Below are 6,794 nucleotides of genomic sequence, written 5' to 3'. Positions count from 1 at the left end.
ATAACATTTTGCCCAGCAGAAATATTTCAATTACCTCATCTGGAGAACACTTTAGAGAGATACTTTCAAATACCTTAAACATCAACTTCTGACATACCTCATAACTGGTATAATCTCATGCTGGGAAGATTTGTAGTATATAATCCCATTTTGCTTAAAGTTCTAGAGTCCACATGAAGAGATAAAGCCATGTCAGATGTTGCAATTAGTATACAGTTTTGCATTCACAGTAGCCATTTAAAACAAGATTAAAGCCATTCTTTTATGATCACCTGGACATAAGACAGTTAAGTTATGCCAAGGTGTATTAATGAAAACATATAGAACATTTTGCCAGTTTGCTTCCTTTTACTTTTTTTTTTTTTTTCCTACCAGCCTATAGTATTTACAGAACTGTTATCCTAGTCCTAAAAAAATTACTAGAAAGCGGAATGTGCCTGCTTCCTGAATGCTTTCTGAGAGATCTTTGCCATAAATCAGTTTTATGGCTTCAGTAAAAAAAAAATCTATCTGTGCCAGTAACCCAGAAGGAAAACTCTCTTCCAGGGAACTGAACGTTATTACCCTGTGTTGTCACATATCTCTTAGAATTTTGGCGTAAGTCTTTATTTCCTGTTGGTTAAGGGATTTTCTGTGTTGTAAATCTCATACATTTTGTTCAGAGTGCTGTGTGGTGACTCTTTTCTACTTGCCTCTCTGGCTCCACAACAACACTCCTGCTGAGGCAAAGATTCTGGCTTCGTTCTAGCATATCCTGTTTGAGAAGTGAAGCCAGCATGTAATTCCCTGATGAATGAATTCCCTCATGAGTTCTGGAATTAATTTTAACATAATCCAGCTTAGTAATAGAGGTGTTTACATGGCTGTCTGTCCCTGCGATGATTTTCTGGCTTTAGGTTGCAGATGTTTGACAGAAAAAGCATTTAAGATGGAAATTTACAGTCATAATTAAAAAAAACAAAACCCAAAACATGTAATTTACGAAATCAAAGTATTGTCTGATGTAGTTAAATGAATCAGTGTACTCTGTGCTAATAAGATGTAAGTGCAACATACTTGAGACTGCAGGATGGATCTCTAAGCATACATATAGTCACCTTAAGGCAACTGGTGGTATGCCACAGAATATGCCTTGGGATGCATTGCCAAAACTAAGATTCCTCCCAGACAGCTGCAGGACAGGGCTTTAGTGGTAGACATGCCACGTGGTTCAGGAATTGGATGCATATGCTTGCATGCACGTAGAAGCAGGGGAAGGTTCATTTATGTCTGCATAGTTCAGTTACATTGCCGCCTGTTGTCTACACTGAAACAGGGAATTGATAAATAAGGAATTTTCATATTTTCAGCGAAAAGTACCAAGTGAGTTGAGTTTAATGTTGAAAATGATAGAAATGAAAATAAGATTTCTTAAAATGTGTATTTTAGAAGAAAATTTGTAGATAAAGTTGTAGATACTGAGATTCATATACATGTACATTTAAATATACTACTGAGTGTGAGCCTGTCTTTCACTGGAAGAGTAAAAGAAAAGGGGAAAGGAATTGAATAGATGATATTAAAATGCAAAATTGAAACCTGAGTATAATCTCAGAGGAGGAATGGATTCCCCAGTCATTCAGCCGTAATCTTAATGATAACACTTCTCTATTTTATACATGAACAGCAAGTTAATAAATTGATTGGGAAAGTTATTTTAAGAGAGTATTTGAAAGTAAATTTTTCAAATTCCATTAAAAGTTTCTTAGGAATGGTAAAAAGCATATCAGTGAGGTTTTTAATATACCAACCGGGTTTAGCCTGGAAAGGAAAGAAAGAAAAAAGAAAGAATCTTTATTGATGGACATCACAATTTATTTTTATCTGTCATCCATTATATAATTGGTACAACAGCTTGCCTAGAATGCTGCAAAAAAGATAGCTTCAGGAAGCTGAATGCAGAAGGCAGAATAACCATGCCTTCCTGAAACTGTCCCATACTTTGTGACTGACAGCAAAAGGAAGGTACACACACTGGTTTTCAAAGATTTTACCCACTTGACTCTTTTGGACTGTATTTGAAATTTTCATTATTAGTTGTTCATCTTCACTCTGACTGCATACCTGATGGGAATTTCCACAGGTGATCTGAGATTGTAGCAAAGAAAGGACAGTATGGAAACGAGTGTATTTTTTCCATGAGCATAAATGAAAGTGGTGTAAGTACAGTGCCAGTTTTGTCCCCATGGTGACAACACTGAAAAAAACAGCTTGAGTTGGAAATATTCCCATAAGACCCTTACACTGCAGAGTTCCTCAGGAATCAGTGTGATTAATACACCTGTGGTATGAGTAATCTGTGGCATCAAGTATGAATCAATGAGTCTACATATTATATATGCAATAACTGCAAACATTTTTTTTCCTGATATTTTATTGTAATTTCCTGAGCCATGCCAAAGGTGAGACCATGACAAAATACTCCTGTTCATTTCCTGTAAGCTGAGATTTCCATACACAAAATCTCTGCAATTGTGAGCTATTGTTTCTATTCATAGAAAACCTGAAGTGAGTAGCATTCAGTCTCATGAGATAGAAGTCCTTGCATCATTCAGACTACGCTTAGCATTCCAGTGAGCTTAGTGATCTCTCTTACAAATACAGAAAGGGATGGATGTTGTTACGATGCACTGCATAGATGTGTGTTGTGGTGTTGCTCAAGAAACGTGTAATTACATTTTATCACAAAACTTGCATACTGTGGCAGCTGAAGTTCCCAGTGCAACCTGAATTTAGTTAAAAAACCTTAGCCAGAGATCACTGATAGCATATGAAGTCTGAACCTGTGGATTTCTAGGTCCTGCTGCCAAACTGGGACCAATGTCCCACACTGTTATGTTTGGATGCAGTGATCTTGAGGGTCTTTCCAAACTAAATGTTCCCATGTCTCTGTGATTTACAACCGTGGATGAACTCCTTTGTTAAAATTAGATGTATTTTGTATATATTGTAAAAATGTATATCTGAGTAGTATTTTTTAACTTACAAAGCATAAATAAAAGACTTTGTTGTAAGTTACATGTCTATTAGAATGGTGTTGATCATCATTTTTTGTTGCTAGTAAAAGACAGCTGCATCACGGAAAAGAGTGCGTTGGTTGTCAGAGTATTGTGTTCTGTTGGTTCCCAGTTGAAAGATGATCATTTTGGGGAGTGCTGCCTGAATTAACTCTGCTATCGAGAGATTGCAGATAGAGAGGCACTTAAGGTAAAAAAGCATACCAGTATTGCCTTTTATGGCAATATTCAGTTTGAAGGGGAAAAATCTCTTTTCCTACTTGTTACTAATTATAAAACTACATCTTCAGCAAGCAGTGTTAAAGATTCAAATAGTGCTGTGATGTAACACATACAGTAGCAAAGTACAAAGCGATTGGAAGGCAGCAGAGGCCTATTAATGGGCAATAGTATATTGCTTTATGCCTGTCCTACTGGAACACGCTCATTGCCTCTGAAGGCTGATTTGCTATCTCTGTTCAACAACTTATCCTTCCATCATGTGAGTAAAGGTTACATTACTGCGTGGCATTCAGATATATCTGCAGTTTCAAAGGAAACACCATAGAACTGTAACAGCCTTTTATATAGTGTCTGTTACACAAATACTCGTTAGACTGAGTCTGTAATGGGATGCTTTGAAAGTCCAGATTTAACGAAAGCAGCCCCAAATAATTCTTCCTTCCTGCATTGATACATCTTTCATTAGTCTGACCATGCAGGCAGCTGAGCAATCTGCCTTTTGTCTAGCCAGCAAATGTGCGTAACTTTTTCTCCTTTTTGTCTGTAGCATTGTGTTTGATATCAAGGTAGAAAGCTCAGTATCCTGCAGAACTCCATTCAGGTTTATTTGTGATGTGGACAGTGCAATGATCTTAGGTGTCTGATTAAAGTAAAAGAGTTTGCATTAAACCTGAACGTGCAGATACTACTTTTCAAATCCTAAGTGCGATTAGAGGTGGTTTTGCTGTCTTTTCAAGGAAAAAAAATAAGGGAAAAAAATGTTATTTCAGAAGGTACTTTCTTTGCAAAGAGATAAAATCATTAGCAAATAAGCACTGAACTGGCACATGGCTACAGCATTACATGGATATACTTTCTGGAAAAAGGGCATGCTTGAACCAGAAAGGAAAAGAATATGAAGAAAAGGTAATCTTTTTGCTTTGCCCAGGCTGTTTCATAGAGTTTTTTATTTTTTATTATTTGTCCTATGTAATATAGGTAGGTATTGCACAACAACTCATAATAGACCCCCAAAATGTTGAAGCGAGTCCAGGAAGAGTTATAGAGAAACACCTCCAACGATAAGAGCCCTTTTCTGTGGATATCTATTACCTTCATTTTTAACATTGAATTATACAGACATTTTTAAAGGGAAGAATAATCAGGTGAGGTAAGAAGTCTGCCATCCTGCAAGAAACTCTGCAGAAGGCAGCAATTTTCAGACTGAATCTTTGACCTGCATCCTTTTTCCATTACAGACAACATGCTGGTGTTCTTCTGTGATCCCAAGACAACATGGTCCTTGCCATTCCTCTCATTACTGATCAAAGTAAATAAGCTTTTGATGTTCCATCTATGGAATACATATATCAAGCAGGCTTGTCTTCTGAATTATACCAGGAATTCTTCTTGGAATTCATTTCTCAGAAGAAAGAATAAATATATCAATTTAGTGCATCTTACTTGATTCTGCATTGTCTAGTCTCGGCACCATGCTAGTGATTTCTTCAGCTCACTCCCAGTTGCTGCAGCAATCCTAAATTACACTTCTGCAAAACCTCTTGTCCATTATCTCCAAATGCAGTGGATGTGCTCCATCTGTGGGCCTTTCGTTGCCTTACATACGTCTTCCCCAGTGCAGGGAAAAGGCTGAAGGTTGCTGTGCAGCAGGTGAGCAACATCTTATGAGACAGCCTGTTTGAAGGAATCTTGCTAAAGGCCACTTGTTAGTAGCAGCTTGTTTTTTTAGTTATAGTCTCTCCTTGTTATACAAGCAGCCCAGGGTCTTCAGCCATTATGCTTCTCCGAAGAGAAGAACTGTAGAGAACCTTTGGTCAGCTCTGTTACTGAAAACTGTTCTAAAGCACGATGCAATGTAGACGATTATTTTGTTGTGATGAAGAACTACATCATTTGTTTTCACTGACTTCAAACTTTTCATTTGCTTCCACTTCTCCACAATTTGGTCATTCCTTCAGATCTGTAACGTCTGATGAGGGAATGTGGTTAGCCCCAAATGAATTGTTTGTTTTTGTGCTAAATCACATTAACTTACACAGGGGGAATATGTAACTGAGAAGGCATTTAGCTGTTCCTGAAGTTACACAAACTGCAGTGGGAAGTGCTGCATGGCAGCATGCTACAGAGGGAGAGCATTTTTCAGAGCATTAGTATGGCTGAGGAGGGAAAAAGGCTGCCCCAAATTATCCACGTGACGTTCAAACAAATTAGGTATTTATTGCCCATTAACTTCAACTTACAGTTAGCACCTGGCAGGGTTTTTGAGCAACATTTAGCAGATTAAATGCCTACCTGTCGCTTTAGTCACCAAAATACTTTTGGAAATACTGTCAAAAATACCGGACATCATGTTGGGAACTGGAAACAAAAATGGAACTTTGTGTCACGAAATGCTTCAAATGTTTATGAGGCAGACACTGTATGAGAAAAATATGTTATAGAGCGTTGTACATATGTTGCAAAAAAACATTCTGTGAAATAACCCTGCTTGTAGGTTTTTGGGATGGAGACACCTTGCTTTTCATTGCCCAAAAACTGACAAAGATTTTTTTCTTTTGTATGATGACAATTAAAGAGCTGGAGCCGTACTACTTGGAGATTTGTTTTTGCTAAAGAACTCTGGTATTCTGCTTATTTTCTGTTTTGCTCGTCATGGAATGAGTCATCTGCTCCTGCATCATTTACGGCAGCATGAAATGTAGCTTGCAGACCTTATTTGTCTAGCTCCTAAGTCAGCCCCCATGTCTGAGATTGGTTTCAAGAAACCTAACAAAATTAGCACAATGTGTCACTGCTGCGGTGTTGTGAAAATCTGTTATGTGTTTTGTGCTGTTTCTTAGGTACAAGAAGTCTTAAACTCATGAGTAAATCTTTCAGAATTCTTTCAGAGAATAATCTGTAAGCAGCTCTCGGAAACTGAGTATGTCTGTGTTTAGGTCTGAACTACCTGAACGTACGTGTCAGAAAAGAAGACCAGTGATGACTGGCTTTCTAGCTAGTGGGATTTCAAGGATTAACGCAGTGGCCTTTAAGGATTGTCCCCAGTGATCGGCTGTTTCTAATGAGCACTGCTATCAGTGAGACAGTGGAGAGCACTAACTACATTGCAGTGAGCTACACTGTCGTACCTGAAAACTGGTGTCTGGAGGAGCTGCTGTGTTTGAATAAGGGCTTTGCTACATTACTCTAAAATACATAAAAGGTGCTGCTCTCCCCCTTTCCAAAAATAAACTTGGAAATGTCAGCATCAAGAATGACAGCGTATTTCTTGACAAGATGAGTGAAAGACCACAGTTATTTCACAGAAGTACTACTGAAATGTGTTAACTTCTTTAACAAGCCCAGCTGGAGAGAAGTGTTAGAAGCTGTAATGGTTATGGATAGTAAGCATCAGTGTCTCTGTAAGAAAAGATAAATTGAATCATGCTGATTTAGAATTAGAGAAGGAAAGTGATGAACTGCTGTAAGTCTTGTTGCACTTGACTGAATGTGAAATTTCATCTCGTCCCATATGCA

Source organism: Lagopus muta, chromosome 9 (assembly GCF_023343835.1).
Source record: "Lagopus muta isolate bLagMut1 chromosome 9, bLagMut1 primary, whole genome shotgun sequence".
Taxonomy (NCBI): Eukaryota; Metazoa; Chordata; class Aves; order Galliformes; family Phasianidae; genus Lagopus; species Lagopus muta.
The sequence above is the reverse complement of the archived record's forward strand: the minus strand, read 5'-3'. Positions refer to the sequence as shown.